The sequence below is a fragment of the Bombus terrestris genome, chromosome 9 (assembly GCF_910591885.1).
Source record: "Bombus terrestris chromosome 9, iyBomTerr1.2, whole genome shotgun sequence".
In the NCBI taxonomy this organism is placed as follows: Eukaryota; Metazoa; Arthropoda; class Insecta; order Hymenoptera; family Apidae; genus Bombus; species Bombus terrestris.
In genome coordinates, this window is record NC_063277.1 from 16,884,525 (window position 1) to 16,903,493 (window position 18,969).

At 34.5% G+C, this 18,969-nt stretch overlaps 1 protein-coding gene and 1 long non-coding RNA gene across 5 annotated transcripts in view; both read left to right on the top strand.

Moving 5' to 3' along the window:
* Positions 1–18,969, top strand: part of LOC100643941 (connectin) — a 349,916-nt gene that overhangs the window by 294,320 nt on the left and 36,627 nt on the right. The gene's annotated exons all lie outside the window — the stretch shown is intronic.
* On the top strand, positions 948–17,734 carry LOC125385672. The gene is made up of 7 exons (XR_007225195.1): positions 948–962; positions 1,089–1,205; positions 2,038–2,114; positions 2,204–2,819; positions 14,937–15,146; positions 16,866–17,189; positions 17,278–17,734. It is a non-coding gene; the product is annotated as an uncharacterized LOC125385672 (long non-coding RNA).

The following is an 18,969-nucleotide window of genomic DNA, read 5'->3' on the forward strand; positions in this document are numbered from 1 at the left end:
GATTAAACTGCAAAGTGTTATCGAAATAAAATGCGATAATGGAAATAAAGAGAAACAAAGGAAAGAGAACAATGGGATTCGAACTGTACTTGGTGGCAAATATTTGAACGATTTAGTGAACAATATAAAACGCACGATAGATGCGTGGTCAGGTGACGAAAGGAAATAATGAAATTTTCGAACTACGCTTTTGTTTGACGTTCGTGCATCGAACAAAGCGTACTGTAAATAACGATATATTTTGCGCGATACTAGGTACGCGATTCGTAGTTACGTTTAAGATGAAACGGTACAACATCAAACATGGCAACTTGTATTGATCAGCCAATCCATTAAAAGGAACTGAAATGGAAAAACTAAGTTTAATCGAGCGTAGTAATTTTCATCGACACGAGTATAAAAATGGTGACGCGGCAGATACTTGTTTCATGTTCGATTTCTGCTAATTTAATATTCGCAATTATTTCGAATAAGTATTAAATCATTCAGAAGATTAAGTCGTTCTAATTATATCAGCTTAATTATATCAAACGTGTACTCGTGAAAGAAACAAAGTGTTTTCAATTACATAGATGAATAAATATAAATACACAGAGCAACAAATATAAATATATTTTCATTAAGAAAATTAAAAGGACGAAAAATAACCTAAGTTTGTATTAACACCAACTGGCCGCTCGCGGCTTCGCTCGCACAGCTTTTATAACAATTTACGTTTATTAGCCTCTGTTCGAACACCGTTTATACATTGAATTTCAAAAAACGCTCAAACAAGCGTTTGTTTATTTTTGATTAGAAATCCATACGCTGAGTTTCACAGCTTCAATTTCAGCAATTCATCAAATATGGCTAACTCTCGAACAGTGCCACTCCCTTCGTTTCACGCCCCACGACCACCCCATAAAAAGTAGTAACTATCCATACTTCACGATTCTGCGTACAGCCGTTTAGGCTGAGCGTTGGTAAATATATCAGTCACTTTTACATTTTATGTACATTTTATACACAATTTTCAAACTGAATCTCGCCGAAAACTAAGCCTCGCCCGAGGAAATTATACTTTATATTTTCTTCTTAATTTTTCACAGCAAATCACTTCCTACGACATATTATTCGGTCGCGCCATGTATACACGTTGTATTAAAATTAACAAGTATTGAATTAAAACAACAATTGTAATACACCTATATTATTTGTATTCAGAGGTAGGTATACCTGTATTATATGTATTCAGAGGTAGGTACACCTGTATTATATGTATTCAGAGGAAGGATCACAATAACTATTATTTTATTCTTTGGGTAATTCTATCACACCGTTCCGGGCCGAAAAACCTTTATTGCACTTTTTTACTACAGATGGACTAGAGATTAAAAAAAAGAAAATATCTTAAACCTATCTATTAAATTCATCGATTATATCTAGAACTATCTACTCGAATTACCATTTATTGTAACTAGCGCATTTGCATATGAATGCAGAACGCCAACTCACGTTATCATTTTCAACAACAATCTTGTCATATAAATGCAAACTCCCTAGAGTTCATGTAGGATAGGGATTATTTCTGCTTTACGAGTAGCACGACAGGCTGCGCTTCACGGACAGACCGATCTTCTTTTATTTTACGACCATTTTGAGAAACACATTTTTCCCGAACAGACGAAAAAAGAGTTACATTAGAGATAGAAAAGGTTATAGAATAATTATTTAAAATTTTAAAGACTGAAAAAAAAAAAGATCGATAACTCAGGACGTTGAAAATTGATTTTCGACTTTCAGGTAAACATTGTACTAGAGACTTGTTATTTCCCGTTTATATAATTATTGTTATTTATTGTTATAGACGCGTATTAATTGTTGTTTATTTTTGTATTTTAATATTTACTTCATAATAAAAACTCGATTTTCACTACGCCATGCCGTTAGAAGTGAAGCTACGTATCGTAATGAACGAGAACGCAAGGGGGGAGAAAATAGAATGCATAAAATCCATAAGAAAACCAGAAGGTGAAGTATGTTATGTCTTTCCCCCAGAATATCAAGCAAGAGATCATCATCCGCGGTTATTCAGTTTATCGATACTGAAGAAAGCCGCAAACAGCTTAACAAAGGTAGGCCATTACAGAAACATTGCATATCACAATGGATAATGCAAAGGCAGCATCATACATTGATACAAGTTTAAACTTGGTGTTTCAAGATATCTTCTTAGAGTAATCGGAGATCATCCCCACAAGGAAAATAAGGGCCGAAGCCAAAAGCCCAATCTTCAAATAGAAACATTATTACAGATCTTGTGGAAACAAAACATGCTTGAGAAAGAAGATATAGACTTTGCCATAAAACAATTTGATGGAGCATAAAAAGCCACAGATTGGATATTAGAGTATGAAACAGACTATGAAAAATATGAAATCCAAAATGACAAAAAACGGATCGAGAATTTGAAGAAATATTTGGGAAGAAACAGCATCAGAATAGTACCAGACAAATCTGCTGAAGGATAAAGAATACAACTGGGAAAATTGGAAGGAGGCATTTCTAAAAGCTTTTAGCAATAAAGGTTGGTCTGCACTACGATACGCCTATAACTTTAAATACATTTCAGGTTTGTTCATTAAAAATGCCATAAAAAAAGAGTTAATATTGGAAGTAAGGAGGAAGACTTCTGAAGAGACAAGGATATATCTAATTGTTATTGGATTGCCCATACACATACAAGATAAAATCTTGGGAAATAGAATTTCCCATGCCAATTTCACCCAATACAAGTATGCAGAAACAGAAACGGAAATGCACAGAGGAACCAAAAGCAGGTAAATTCATTAGAAGCATTCATGTCAGAAAATAAAGAAGCAATAACACCAGATGAGAATGGAAAAAACTAAAACGCCCCGAGAAGTACAAATTACTGCTAAAGCTCAGAGTTAGAATCAACGACCACAAAGAGGTCGAAGGCATCTATGACACTAGAGCCAGTGCAAGCTACGTCAAGCAAAGAATCATTGACCAAATAAAGGCAGATATAATAAAAGAGAAGAAAAGTATGTTTAACACTAGATTTACGGGCGTTTCGTATATATCTATCTCTACGGAATCCGTCAAATTGACGGGTAAACGAAAATACGCATTTTTCATTAAAAAATCGATTTATTCAAATTAAGTCTGCAAGGAATAATATTAGACATCACATTTAAATAAATTATTAATAAATAAAACGTCTTTTTTTTTTAACTATCATTAAAAAAATAACAATAACATTAACGCGACCCGCCAATTTGTCGGATTTTGAACTTCGAAATGAAATATCTCAACAAAACATAGCATTAATTTTAACCATTTTGCATCGTAAATTAATCACTTCATCTAAAGAATTTATGCACAAAATTATTTTTTCTTAGGCTTTCTAATTTTTGAAATCTGTATGTAGTATATCTATCTCTACAAGACCCCTCAAATTGATGGCTTAGCTGATTTCATAAACAATCTGTTTTTCAAAGATAGTGTGCAAAAGTTTCAGTTGTCGTAGACATTTCCCATTATTGTCTTCACTTATTGTAAGTATTTACAATAGGATAATTGAATTTGGGCACAGTATTTTCTTATTTTGAACAATCCCCCTTTTCTAACAATCATGAGTAAATTCAAGAAATATAATAAGATATTGGACAAAATGTCAACATCAATGAATATTGTTCTGAGGATACCTCCGAAGAAGATCAGTATGAATTAGGCCAAAGCAAAGCTGACAGTGAAAGCTTTGAATACATAGAAAGTGGAGAGGTAGAAGGATCTTTGGATAGTAAAGAGGAACACTTCTTGAAAGTGTGTCGTAACAAGAAAAGGATGCGTATTCTTTTTAGTTAGTCCTTCGTTAGGATTAGGATTCCTTAGTTAGTTCTTTTAGTTAGTCCTCTGACTTCAAGGATGAAAGGACGAGCATTCCAAGCATATCCAAAATGTAATAGGTGAAATTGAAATTGCAATTGACTGGACATAGTGCATAAAACTGAAAGCAGGCGAATCTAGGGATAGGACGCCCGTTCGTATGATATTCAAGGACATCGCAGGGCCTACTGGCTATGCTAAGAGAAATATTATATCGGGTTATGTAACTAGTGCTTTCGAATTAATAATTGACAGACACATAATGGAACACGGAAACGATTGCACTGAAACCGAGGCGCATCGAGTTTTGAAAAAGGACTGGACAATCACAGTTGCTGAGTTGCGTAGTTTTCTAAGAATTCTATATACCCGAGGCGCATGTGAAGCGAGATCATTGAAAGCCTCCGAAAGATTGCAAATAGATAAATTTCCGCTGATATACGAAATGTGGAACAGATTTATAAGTAATAGCCAGGCCTGTTACAAGCCATATGAAAATATCTCAATAGATGAACAATTATTTCCAACGAAAGCTTGATGCAGGTTTACGCAATATATACTAAATAAGCCTCATAAATTTGGCATTAAGTTTTGGTTAGCAGTTGACGTCCAAACAAAATATATTTTGAATTGTTTCCCTTATATGGGGAAAGATGAAACTCGATGCTCAAGACAAAAAAGGACAAGATGACATTGTTTTCCTCAAATTTATATAAATCAGAAAACTGCACGCTTACTGTGTATAAAAGTAAATCTAAAGTAAAAGTCCTCCTTCTAAGCACCAAACATACAGGTGTACGAATAGAAGATAATTATAAACGTGTTCCAGAAATCATTGCTTTTTAAAATAAAACAAAGTATGGTGTTGACCAAATGGCACACAAATATAGCTTGAAAGCAAGGAATTTCCAATGGCCCCTTCAAGTCTTTTTCAATATTTTGGATTTGTCAGCTATAAACGCGTGGATACTATATAAAGAGTTTACCAGATAGAAAATATCCAGAAAGGAATTCATATTTTGTTTAGCCGAGGAATTAACTGAAGAAAACAAGGACAACATTTGCCAAAGATCAGACGCTTCATTTCTGTCACCTTCAACGTCAGAAGTGTGAAAAAGTTGCCAAGTGGATTATTGAAAAAAAAATAGAAGTAATAATTATTGTTTATATGGCAAAAAGATCTTATGCAGAAAATGCACAAACAATATTCAGTATATTTGACAAAAAATGTGCACAACAGATATGATTAGCCTGTACTGTTAATGTTATTGTTATGTTTTTAGTGATAATTTTAAAAAAAGTTTTATTTATTAATTATTTATTTAAATGTGGAGCCTAATATTGTTTCTTTCAAATTTAATTTGAATAAATCGATTTTTTAAAGAAAAATGCGTATTTTCAATACGCATTTACCCGTCAATTTGACGGGTCCCGTAGAGATAGGTATACCACGTACAGATTTCAAAAATTAGAAAGCCTAGGAAAAAATAATTTTGTATATAAATTCTTTAGATGAAATGATTAGTTTACGATGCAAAATGGTTAAAATTGGTGCTATGATTTTTGAGATATTTCAGTTGAAAGTTCGAAATCAGTCAAATTGACCGGTCCCGTAAACCTTGTGTTAACACTAGGTTTACAGGCGTTTCGTATATACCTATCTCTACCAGACCCCTCAAATTGAGGGCTTAGCTGATTTCATAAACAATCTGTTTTTCAAAGATAATGTGCAAAAGTTTCAGTTGTCGTAGACATTTCCCATTATTGTCTCCACTTATTGTAAGTATTTACAATAGGATAATTGAATTTGGGCACAGTATTTTCTTATTTTGAACAATCCCCCTTTTCTAACAATCATGAATAAATTCAAGAAATATAATAAGTTATTGGACAAAATGTCAACATCAATGAATATTGTTCTGAGGATACCGCCGAAGAAGATCAGTATGAATTAGGCCAAAGCAAAGCTGACAGTGAAAGCTTTGAATACATAGAAAGTGGAGAGGTAGAAGGATCTTTGGAAAGTAAAGAGGAACACTTCTTGAAAGTGTGTCGTAACAAGAAAAGGATGTGTATTCTTTTTAGTTCTGACTCTGAGGATGAAAGGACAAGCTTTCCAAGCATATCCCAAAATGTAATAGGTGAAATTGAAATTGCAATTGACTGGACATAGTGCATAAAACTGAAAGCTGATGAATCTAGGGATAGGACGCCCGTTCGTATGATATTCAAGGATATTGCAGGGCCTACTGGCTATGCTAAGAGAAATATTATGTCTGGTTATGTAACTAGTGCTTTCGAATTAATAATTGACAGACACATAATGGAACACGGAAACGATTGCACTGAAACCGAGGCGCATCGAGTTTTGAAAAAGGACTGGACAATCACAGTTGCTGAGTTGCGTAGTTTTCTAAGAATTCTATATACCCGAGGCGCATGTGAAGCGAGATCATTGAAAGCCTCCGAAAGATTGCAAATAGATAAATTTCCGCTGATATCCGAAATGTGGAACAGATTTATAAGTAATAGCCAGGCCTGTTACAAGCCATATGAAAATATCTCAATAGATGAACAATTATTTCCAACGAAAGCCTGATGCAGGTTTACGCAATATATACTAAATAAGCCTCATAAATTTGGCATTAAGTTTTGGTTAGCAGTTGGCGTCCAAGCAAAATATATTTTGAATTGTTTCCCTTATATGGGGAAAGATGAAACTCGATGCTCAAGAGAAAAAAGGACAAGATGACATTGTTTTCCTCAAATTTATATAAATCAGAAAACTGCACACTTACTGTGTATAAAAGTAAATCTAAAGTAAAAGTCCTCCTTCTAAGCACCAAACATACAGGTGTAAGAATAGAAGATAATTATAAACGTGTTCCAGAAATCATTGCTTTTTAAAATAAAACAAAGTATGGTGTTGACCAAATGGCACACAAATATAGCTTGAAAGCAAGGAATTTCCAATGGCCCCTTCAAGTCTTTTTCAATATTTTGGATTTGGCAGCTATAAACGCGTGGATACTATATAAAGAGTTTACCAGATAGAAAATATCCAGAAAGGAATTCATATTTTGTTTAGTCGAGGAATTAACTGAAGAAAACAAGGACAACATATTTGCCAAAGATCAGACGCTTCATTTCTGTCACCTTCAACGTCAGAAGTGTGAAAAAGTTTCAGTTGTCGTAGACATTTCCCATTATTGTCTCCACTTATTGTAAGTATTTACAATAGGATAATTGAATTTGGGCACAGTATTTTCTTATTTTGAACAATCCCCCTTTTCTAACAATCATGAATAAATTCAAGAAATATAATAAGTTATTGGACAAAATGTCAACATCAATGAATATTGTTCTGAGGATACCTCCGAAGAAGATCAGTATGAATTAGGCCAAAGCAAAGCTGACAGTGAAAGCTTTGAATACATAGAAAGTGGAGAGGTAGAAGGATCTTTGGATAGTAAAGAGGAACACTTCTTGAAAGTGTGTCGTAACAAGAAAAGGATGTGTATTCTTTTTAGTTCTGACTCTGAGGATGAAAGGACAAGCTTTCCAAGCATATCCCAAAATGTAATAGGTGAAATTGAAATTGCAATTGACTGGACATAGTGCATAAAACTGAAAGCTGATGAATCTAGGGATAGGACGCCCGTTCGTATGATATTCAAGGATATTGCAGGGCCTACTGGCTATGCTAAGAGAAATATTATGTCTGGTTATGTAACTAGTGCTTTCGAATTAATAATTGACAGACACATAATGGAACACGGAAACGATTGCACTGAAACCGAGGCGCATCGAGTTTTGAAAAAGGACTGGACAATCACAGTTGCTGAGTTGCGTAGTTTTCTAAGAATTCTATATACCCGAGGCGCATGTGAAGCGAGATCATTGAAAGCCTCCGAAAGATTGCAAATAGATAAATTTCCGCTGATATCCGAAATGTGGAACAGATTTATAAGTAATAGCCAGGCCTGTTACAAGCCATATGAAAATATCTCAATAGATGAACAATTATTTCCAACGAAAGCCTGATGCAGGTTTACGCAATATATACTAAATAAGCCTCATAAATTTGGCATTAAGTTTTGGTTAGCAGTTGGCGTCCAAACAAAATATATTTTGAATTGTTTCCCTTATATGGGGAAAGATGAAACTCGATGCTCAAGAGAAAAAAGGACAAGATGACATTGTTTTCCTCAAATTTATATAAATCAGAAAACTGCACACTTACTGTGTATAAAAGTAAATCTAAAGTAAAAGTCCTCCTTCTAAGCACCAAACATACAGGTGTAAGAATAGAAGATAATTATAAACGTGTTCCAGAAATCATTGCTTTTTAAAATAAAACAAAGTATGGTGTTGACCAAATGGCACACAAATATAGCTTGAAAGCAAGGAATTTCCAATGGCCCCTTCAAGTCTTTTTCAATATTTTGGATTTGGCAGCTATAAACGCGTGGATACTATATAAAGAGTTTACCAGATAGAAAATATCCAGAAAGGAATTCATATTTTGTTTAGTCGAGGAATTAACTGAAGAAAACAAGGACAACATATTTGCCAAAGATCAGACGCTTCATTTCTGTCACCTTCAACGTCAGAAGTGTGAAAAAGTTTCAGTTGTCGTAGACATTTCCCATTATTGTCTCCACTTATTGTAAGTATTTACAATAGGATAATTGAATTTGGGCACAGTATTTTCTTATTTTGAACAATCCCCCTTTTCTAACAATCATGAATAAATTCAAGAAATATAATAAGTTATTGGACAAAATGTCAACATCAATGAATATTGTTCTGAGGATACCTCCGAAGAAGATCAGTATGAATTAGGCCAAAGCAAAGCTGACAGTGAAAGCTTTGAATACATAGAAAGTGGAGAGGTAGAAGGATCTTTGGATAGTAAAGAGGAACACTTCTTGAAAGTGTGTCGTAACAAGAAAAGGATGTGTATTCTTTTTAGTTCTGACTCTGAGGATGAAAGGACAAGCTTTCCAAGCATATCCCAAAATGTAATAGGTGAAATTGAAATTGCAATTGACTGGACATAGTGCATAAAACTGAAAGCTGATGAATCTAGGGATAGGACGCCCGTTCGTATGATATTCAAGGATATTGCAGGGCCTACTGGCTATGCTAAGAGAAATATTATGTCTGGTTATGTAACTAGTGCTTTCGAATTAATAATTGACAGACACATAATGGAACACGGAAACGATTGCACTGAAACCGAGGCGCATCGAGTTTTGAAAAAGGACTGGACAATCACAGTTGCTGAGTTGCGTAGTTTTCTAAGAATTCTATATACCCGAGGCGCATGTGAAGCGAGATCATTGAAAGCCTCCGAAAGATTGCAAATAGATAAATTTCCGCTGATATCCGAAATGTGGAACAGATTTATAAGTAATAGCCAGGCCTGTTACAAGCCATATGAAAATATCTCAATAGATGAACAATTATTTCCAACGAAAGCCTGATGCAGGTTTACGCAATATATACTAAATAAGCCTCATAAATTTGGCATTAAGTTTTGGTTAGCAGTTGGCGTCCAAACAAAATATATTTTGAATTGTTTCCCTTATATGGGGAAAGATGAAACTCGATGCTCAAGAGAAAAAAGGACAAGATGACATTGTTTTCCTCAAATTTATATAAATCAGAAAACTGCACACTTACTGTGTATAAAAGTAAATCTAAAGTAAAAGTCCTCCTTCTAAGCACCAAACATACAGGTGTAAGAATAGAAGATAATTATAAACGTGTTCCAGAAATCATTGCTTTTTAAAATAAAACAAAGTATGGTGTTGACCAAATGGCACACAAATATAGCTTGAAAGCAAGGAATTTCCAATGGCCCCTTCAAGTCTTTTTCAATATTTTGGATTTGGCAGCTATAAACGCGTGGATACTATATAAAGAGTTTACCAGATAGAAAATATCCAGAAAGGAATTCATATTTTGTTTAGTCGAGGAATTAACTGAAGAAAACAAGGACAACATATTTGCCAAAGATCAGACGCTTCATTTCTGTCACCTTCAACGTCAGAAGTGTGAAAAAGTTTCAGTTGTCGTAGACATTTCCCATTATTGTCTCCACTTATTGTAAGTATTTACAATAGGATAATTGAATTTGGGCACAGTATTTTCTTATTTTGAACAATCCTCCTTTTCTAACAATCATGAATAAATTCAATAAATATAATAAGTTATTGGACAAAATGTCAACATCAATGAATATTGTTCTGAGGATACCTCCGAAGAAGATCAGTATGAATTAGGCCAAAGCAAAGCTGACAGTGAAAGCTTTGAATACATAGAAAGTAGAGAGGTAGAAGGATCTTTGGATAGTAAAGAGGAACACTTCTTGAAAGTGTGTCGTAACAAGAAAAGGATGTGTATTCTTTTTAGTTCTGACTCTGAGGATGAAAGGACAAGCTTTCCAAGCATATCCCAAAATGTAATAGGTGAAATTGAAATTGCAATTGACTGGACATAGTGCATAAAACTGAAAGCTGGTGAATCTAGGGATAGGACGCCCGTTCGTATGATATTCAAGGATATTGCAGGGCCTACTGGCTATGCTAAGAGAAATATTATTATGTCTGGTTATGTAACTAGTGCTTTCGAATTAATAATTGACAGACACATAATGGAACACGGAAACGATTGCACTGAAACCGAGGCGCATCGAGTTTTGAAAAAGGACTGGACAATCACAGTTGCTGAGTTGCGTAGTTTTCTAAGAATTCTATATACCCGAGGCGCATGTGAAGCGAGATCAATGAAAGCCTCCGAAAGATTGCAAATAGATAAATTTCCGCTGATATCCGAAATGTGGAACAGATTTATAAGTAATAGCCAGGCCTGTTACAAGCCATATGAAAATATCTCAATAGATGAACAATTATTTCCAACGAAAGCCTGATGCAGGTTTACGCAATATATACTAAATAAGCCTCATAAATTTGGCATTAAGTTTTGGTTAGCAGTTGGCGTCCAAGCAAAATATATTTTGAATTGTTTCCCTTATATGGGGAAAGATGAAACTCGATGCTCAAGAGAAAAAAGGACAAGATGACATTGTTTTCCTCAAATTTATATAAATCAGAAAACTGCACACTTACTGTGTATAAAAGTAAATCTAAAGTAAAAGTCCTCCTTCTAAGCACCAAACATACAGGTGTAAGAATAGAAGATAATTATAAACGTGTTCCAGAAATCATTGCTTTTTAAAATAAAACAAAGTATGGTGTTGACCAAATGGCACACAAATATAGCTTGAAAGCAAGGAATTTCCAATGGCCCCTTCAAGTCTTTTTCAATATTTTGGATTTGGCAGCTATAAACGCGTGGATACTATATAAAGAGTTTACCAGATAGAAAATATCCAGAAAGGAATTCATATTTTGTTTAGTCGAGGAATTAACTGAAGAAAACAAGGACAACATATTTGCCAAAGATCAGACGCTTCATTTCTGTCACCTTCAACGTCAGAAGTGTGAAAAAGTTTCAGTTGTCGTAGACATTTCCCATTATTGTCTCCACTTATTGTAAGTATTTACAATAGGATAATTGAATTTGGGCACAGTATTTTCTTATTTTGAACAATCCCCCTTTTCTAACAATCATGAATAAATTCAAGAAATATAATAAGTTATTGGACAAAATGTCAACATCAATGAATATTGTTCTGAGGATACCTCCGAAGAAGATCAGTATGAATTAGGCCAAAGCAAAGCTGACAGTGAAAGCTTTGAATACATAGAAAGTGGAGAGGTAGAAGGATCTTTGGATAGTAAAGAGGAACACTTCTTGAAAGTGTGTCGTAACAAGAAAAGGATGTGTATTCTTTTTAGTTCTGACTCTGAGGATGAAAGGACAAGCTTTCCAAGCATATCCCAAAATGTAATAGGTGAAATTGAAATTGCAATTGACTGGACATAGTGCATAAAACTGAAAGCTGATGAATCTAGGGATAGGACGCCCGTTCGTATGATATTCAAGGATATTGCAGGGCCTACTGGCTATGCTAAGAGAAATATTATGTCTGGTTATGTAACTAGTGCTTTCGAATTAATAATTGACAGACACATAATGGAACACGGAAACGATTGCACTGAAACCGAGGCGCATCGAGTTTTGAAAAAGGACTGGACAATCACAGTTGCTGAGTTGCGTAGTTTTCTAAGAATTCTATATACCCGAGGCGCATGTGAAGCGAGATCATTGAAAGCCTCCGAAAGATTGCAAATAGATAAATTTCCGCTGATATCCGAAATGTGGAACAGATTTATAAGTAATAGCCAGGCCTGTTACAAGCCATATGAAAATATCTCAATAGATGAACAATTATTTCCAACGAAAGCCTGATGCAGGTTTACGCAATATATACTAAATAAGCCTCATAAATTTGGCATTAAGTTTTGGTTAGCAGTTGGCGTCCAAACAAAATATATTTTGAATTGTTTCCCTTATATGGGGAAAGATGAAACTCGATGCTCAAGAGAAAAAAGGACAAGATGACATTGTTTTCCTCAAATTTATATAAATCAGAAAACTGCACACTTACTGTGTATAAAAGTAAATCTAAAGTAAAAGTCCTCCTTCTAAGCACCAAACATACAGGTGTAAGAATAGAAGATAATTATAAACGTGTTCCAGAAATCATTGCTTTTTAAAATAAAACAAAGTATGGTGTTGACCAAATGGCACACAAATATAGCTTGAAAGCAAGGAATTTCCAATGGCCCCTTCAAGTCTTTTTCAATATTTTGGATTTGGCAGCTATAAACGCGTGGATACTATATAAAGAGTTTACCAGATAGAAAATATCCAGAAAGGAATTCATATTTTGTTTAGTCGAGGAATTAACTGAAGAAAACAAGGACAACATATTTGCCAAAGATCAGACGCTTCATTTCTGTCACCTTCAACGTCAGAAGTGTGAAAAAGTTTCAGTTGTCGTAGACATTTCCCATTATTGTCTCCACTTATTGTAAGTATTTACAATAGGATAATTGAATTTGGGCACAGTATTTTCTTATTTTGAACAATCCTCCTTTTCTAACAATCATGAATAAATTCAATAAATATAATAAGTTATTGGACAAAATGTCAACATCAATGAATATTGTTCTGAGGATACCTCCGAAGAAGATCAGTATGAATTAGGCCAAAGCAAAGCTGACAGTGAAAGCTTTGAATACATAGAAAGTAGAGAGGTAGAAGGATCTTTGGATAGTAAAGAGGAACACTTCTTGAAAGTGTGTCGTAACAAGAAAAGGATGTGTATTCTTTTTAGTTCTGACTCTGAGGATGAAAGGACAAGCTTTCCAAGCATATCCCAAAATGTAATAGGTGAAATTGAAATTGCAATTGACTGGACATAGTGCATAAAACTGAAAGCTGGTGAATCTAGGGATAGGACGCCCGTTCGTATGATATTCAAGGATATTGCAGGGCCTACTGGCTATGCTAAGAGAAATATTATTATGTCTGGTTATGTAACTAGTGCTTTCGAATTAATAATTGACAGACACATAATGGAACACGGAAACGATTGCACTGAAACCGAGGCGCATCGAGTTTTGAAAAAGGACTGGACAATCACAGTTGCTGAGTTGCGTAGTTTTCTAAGAATTCTATATACCCGAGGCGCATGTGAAGCGAGATCAATGAAAGCCTCCGAAAGATTGCAAATAGATAAATTTCCGCTGATATCCGAAATGTGGAACAGATTTATAAGTAATAGCCAGGCCTGTTACAAGCCATATGAAAATATCTCAATAGATGAACAATTATTTCCAACGAAAGCCTGATGCAGGTTTACGCAATATATACTAAATAAGCCTCATAAATTTGGCATTAAGTTTTGGTTAGCAGTTGGCGTCCAAGCAAAATATATTTTGAATTGTTTCCCTTATATGGGGAAAGATGAAACTCGATGCTCAAGAGAAAAAAGGACAAGATGACATTGTTTTCCTCAAATTTATATAAATCAGAAAACTGCACACTTACTGTGTATAAAAGTAAATCTAAAGTAAAAGTCCTCCTTCTAAGCACCAAACATACATGTGTACGAATAGAAGATAATTATAAACGTGTTCCAGAAATCATTGCTTTTTAAAATAAAACAAAGTATGGTGTTGACCAAATGGCACACAAATATAGCTTGAAAGCAAGGAATTTCCAATGGCCCCTTCAAGTCTTTTTCAATATTTTGGATTTGGCAGCTATAAACGCGTGGATACTATATAAAGAGTTTACCAGATAGAAAATATCCAGAAAGGAATTCATATTTTGTTTAGTCGAGGAATTAACTGAAGAAAACAAGGACAACATTTGCCAAAGATCAGACGCTTCATTTCTGTCACCTTCAACGTCAGAAGTGTGAAAAAGTTCCCAAGTGGATTATTGAAAAAAAAATAGAAGTAATAATTATTGTTTATATGGCAAAAAGATCATATGCAGAAAATGCACAAACAATATTCAGTATATTTGACAAAAAATGTGCACAACAGATATGATTAGCCTGTACTGTTAATGTTATTGTTATGTTTTTAGTGATAATTTTAAAAAAAGTTTTATTTATTAATTATTTATTTAAATGTGGAGCCTAATATTGTTTCTTTCAAATTTAATTTGAATAAATCGATTTTTTAAAGAAAAATGCGTATTTTCAATACGCATTTACCCGTCAATTTGACGGGTCCCGTAGAGATAGGTATACCACGTACAGATTTCAAAAATTGGAAAGCCTAGGAAAAAATAATTTTGTATATAAGTTCTTTAGATGAAATGATTAATTTACGATGCAAAATGGTTAAAATTGGTGCTATGATTTTTGATATATTTCAGTTGAAAGTTCGAAATCAGTCAAATTGACCAGTCCCGTAAACCTAGTGTTAAGATTATCAGTGGGAAGGACTTTACGAATAGCCGGGCGAAACTTAGAATGAAAATTAATAAAATAGAGAAAGAAATAAATGTTTATATAGTGCACAATGATAACTTCACATATGATCTCATCTTAGGGCTGGACGCCATAAGAGAGTTTGAGTTGAAACAAGATGAGAATTTGAGAGTTAGTCAAAAGGTAAACGACAAAGGGGAAATAATATTTAATAGAAAAGAAGTAAGAAGAAATAATCAGAGAAGAAAGATAAACGTTACCGAATACAAAAAAATGGACAAGCCGATGGACAACCTAGGAGACACTTAAATAACCTACAAAAAAAAAAGAGGTAAGCCAGCTTAGAAGGCAACATTGGTTAATGGATAGATATTTCACTGTCCTTTTAGATCATAAACCATTGGAATAAATGAGAATCAAGACAAGAACCGATGAAACCTTAGGAGACCTGATGCATTACTTGTCGCAGTATGACTTCAAGATCATCTATTCTCCAGGAAAACACAATATAGAGGCAGACACACTATCCAAGAACTCTGTCTTAGAAAGTTTTGAGAATGAAGAAGATGTTTTGAAAGTAGCAAATATTATAAAAAAACAATGATTGAAATCGTCCCTAAGGGAATAATGGAGAATAAGATAAACCTAAAAAGAGACAGAGAAGAAGCACTCAAAAACTCAACAAGAAATTTCGAAATCAACAAACAAAAATATGATAAAAAAAGAAGAGAACACGAATTTAAAATCGGTGATATGGTCTTCACCCACAACGGAAACAAAATGAATAGAAATAAGCTGGAAGAAATTAGGAAAGCACCTTTCAAAATTCTAAGAAGGATTTCAAACTCCATATATGAAGTTGATAACGATAATCTGAGATCTGAAGGGAATTTCTTCCACTCGAGTAAGCTGACCCCTTATAGAGAAGACAATTAACGATGTAATTGTCAACACGAGAAGGGGAGGTGTAAACTCCCTGGAGTTCATGTAGGATAGGGATTCTTTTTGTTTTACGGGTAGCATGACAGGCTGTGTTTCACGGATAGACCGATCTTCTTTTGTTTTACGGACGACCATTTTAAGAAACACGTTTTTCCCGAACGGACGGATAGAGAGTTACATTAGGGACAGACAAGGTTACAGAATAGTTATTTAAGATTTTAAAGACTGAAAAAGAAAGATCGGTAGCTCAGGACGTTTTACTAAACATTTTACTAAAGATGTGTTATTTTCCGTTTATATAATTATTGTTATTTATTGTTATAGACGCATATTAATTGTTGTTTATTTTTTTATTTTATTCGATCCCTGAATTATCCCCAGATTACGATTTTACATAAATATATCAAAAGCGTCTTTATAAAACGTCCTCGTTTCGTCTCATTTCGCTTTCAGTTAGAATATCCAGTGTCCGCGTCGTGTAAATCTCGTCGACGTTCAATCAATTCATACCCTCGCGCAGTTATTGAACCGAATCGGATTTGCGGGGACAATCGGTGCTTTGTACCGGGCGCAAATTTGATCTGTGGCGACTGTGTTGTCCCAACTATCAGTCAACGACCATTTAACTTCGGTGTGTGTAAATTGCATAAGAGAAAACGCGGTCGATTATAGCTCGTTTCAGTGAAAAATTCACCATATAAATTTGAATAAAACCCATACATCGAAACATGCGTTGATAAATGTTACATGGATTTTTACAACCAACATCGCTTGCAATTTTTAACCGGAATGAACATTTTTAAAGTCATAGTTCGCTGCAGCAGACGATATATGAAGAGGAGGAAAATCACGACGAATCACATTCTTGCCTTTTCGTACGAAAATCGCAATGGAGAAACGTAATACGTCGTATTTTTCATATTTTATGGAGCAACGATATTAATATTAGGACTTGTGCTGTCAAGCTATTTTACGTTATCAATTTCTGTTCTTTTATTCAACTTCATTTCAACTTATCACAGCATTCGTTTGTTACGAAACTTTGTAGATTCGTCAGCTATTTCTAAAACGCTCGTATCTTTGAATTTAACAAAAGTTTTCTTTCCAGTTGCGCAACTATTCCAAGGACATTCCCTTCTACACGCCAAGTAGAATGAAAATTAAAAAACCAACAAAAATGGATTTATATATCATGCGTTTGGCCTGTAATCTTCACATAAAATCTCGATCAATCCACGATGCGTTTACGTCGGAAATTACACGTCGAAGAAAATTGCAATTGACGGGACATTAATCGAGGACAACTCGATCCCACTGCAATAAAATGTAACGATCGATTCAAGGAAATCACTTTGGGAAAATTAAGAAACTCTGGAATCAATTTGTTCCTTTGCAGTGAAATGAACAATTCTGCTATGTGTATGTTATAAGTGTACGTATAAATTAGGACGAATTATATAAATTAAAACGATAGAAGAGAAGTGGATCGATAAAGTAAAAAGTCTTTCGCTGAATTACAGACTGGATGGTCGAACAAGGATCGAATATGTAGCGGTACTCGTTGGTACACAAGAATTCGTTTTTACTGAAAGATGAGTTTATTATAGATCCGACAACCTTAGGCGGTTACCGAAGGTTACCGAAGGTTAATTCAAATCCGTCGTTTTTGTCGTGATCATAGGCTCTCGAGTCAACTACGCAAAAAGTCAACAATTGTAAACAAGGTCGAGAGTTCAGCGTCCATTGGGATGTTTCGAGAACATCTTCAAAATTCAAATCCCAACGCCTTTCATCAACTCCGATGCATATAAATATAGTGAACAGGATAGCGGGGCATTCTTTGTTATCGAGTGACACGAGCAGTAGCAGTTCAGTCGATACCTCTTTGCGCCGATCTATTAGTAATCTCGAATCGAGACAACAATACGACTAGTGTACACATAGGATATATTTTAATAAACTACATAGTCAGATATACTCTTGTGTTTTTAAACCTAATCGTTACCATAAGCCTCATGTATTAGCGCTTTTATTTAATGAGCTGGCGAAAATGACCGTGTCGACGCGCTCGCTGAATTTACGCGTTGTTAACTTGACAACCATAAATTAAGATAAAGACGTAAGCCAACGAAGGCAGACACGTGCTGAAAGCTACTCATTGTCAGAGCGAAACACGTTACAAGAATTATAATAAATCGCGTTCCCATGCGAGCCAAGGAAGCCCGTAAATAATGGGATTATCATAGATCAGACTCTCGGAATAATGACGTAAAAGTTTCAACGAGTTGATTTATGCAGCTTTTAATATGTCACTGCTGCGACTTGCAACATTGAATTATAGCTAATGCCCCGAGATGTGTTTTCCATTAATGTCCCCTCATATACGATGATCGATTTGCTTTGCATAGACGGACGAATAGCAGACGATAGAGAAATTTATACGAACGAACCTGATTCTTTCGATGCTCTTCTTGCATCTAACGATACACAATTGACAGTGAAAAAATGATCATCTTACGACTGAGAATATCTTTTACTTATCCAAGCCGAAAGGTTTCTCTTTCTAATTCGATAATTTTTAAGCAAAAATAAAATTCCTCGTTGCCATTTCTATACTGCTCTAGCTTTCTGCGACTTTTCTTTTTTGTTTCGTACAGCGAGTCGTTGAAAGAACACTGTTTTAAAGCAATGGGAGAAATAAAAGGAAGTTGATCTAAAATCGATTCCTAAAAGTACCTATAAGGAAAGGAGAGCTTTCAGAGGTGGAAAAGGCGAATGGCAACGGTGCGTAGCTACCGAATGAGGCTACTTTAAAAGCAACCGTTACAACGTAAAGTAGTTTCGTATAAATAACAGTAGGTACAAAAAGACAGGTATAACGATAGGATTTTTATACATTTATACGAATGTTGGGAATTTTATTACGTTTTATTATTTATACGTTTTATTTATATTACGTATATATTACATTTATATTACATTTATATATATTACATTTATATTACATTTATAATTTATATTACATCTCGGAGAAACTATGATTTAATAACAAATATCAAATATAGAAAGGTTTAAACAACGTGTTTATCGAAATTCCGAATGCTCGAAGAATTATGATATCTTTGATATTTCATAAAATCTATACAGGATTTGCATATTTCATAGAATCTCTGGTAGAATCTTGTATATTCCATAGAGTTTCGACCATTTGG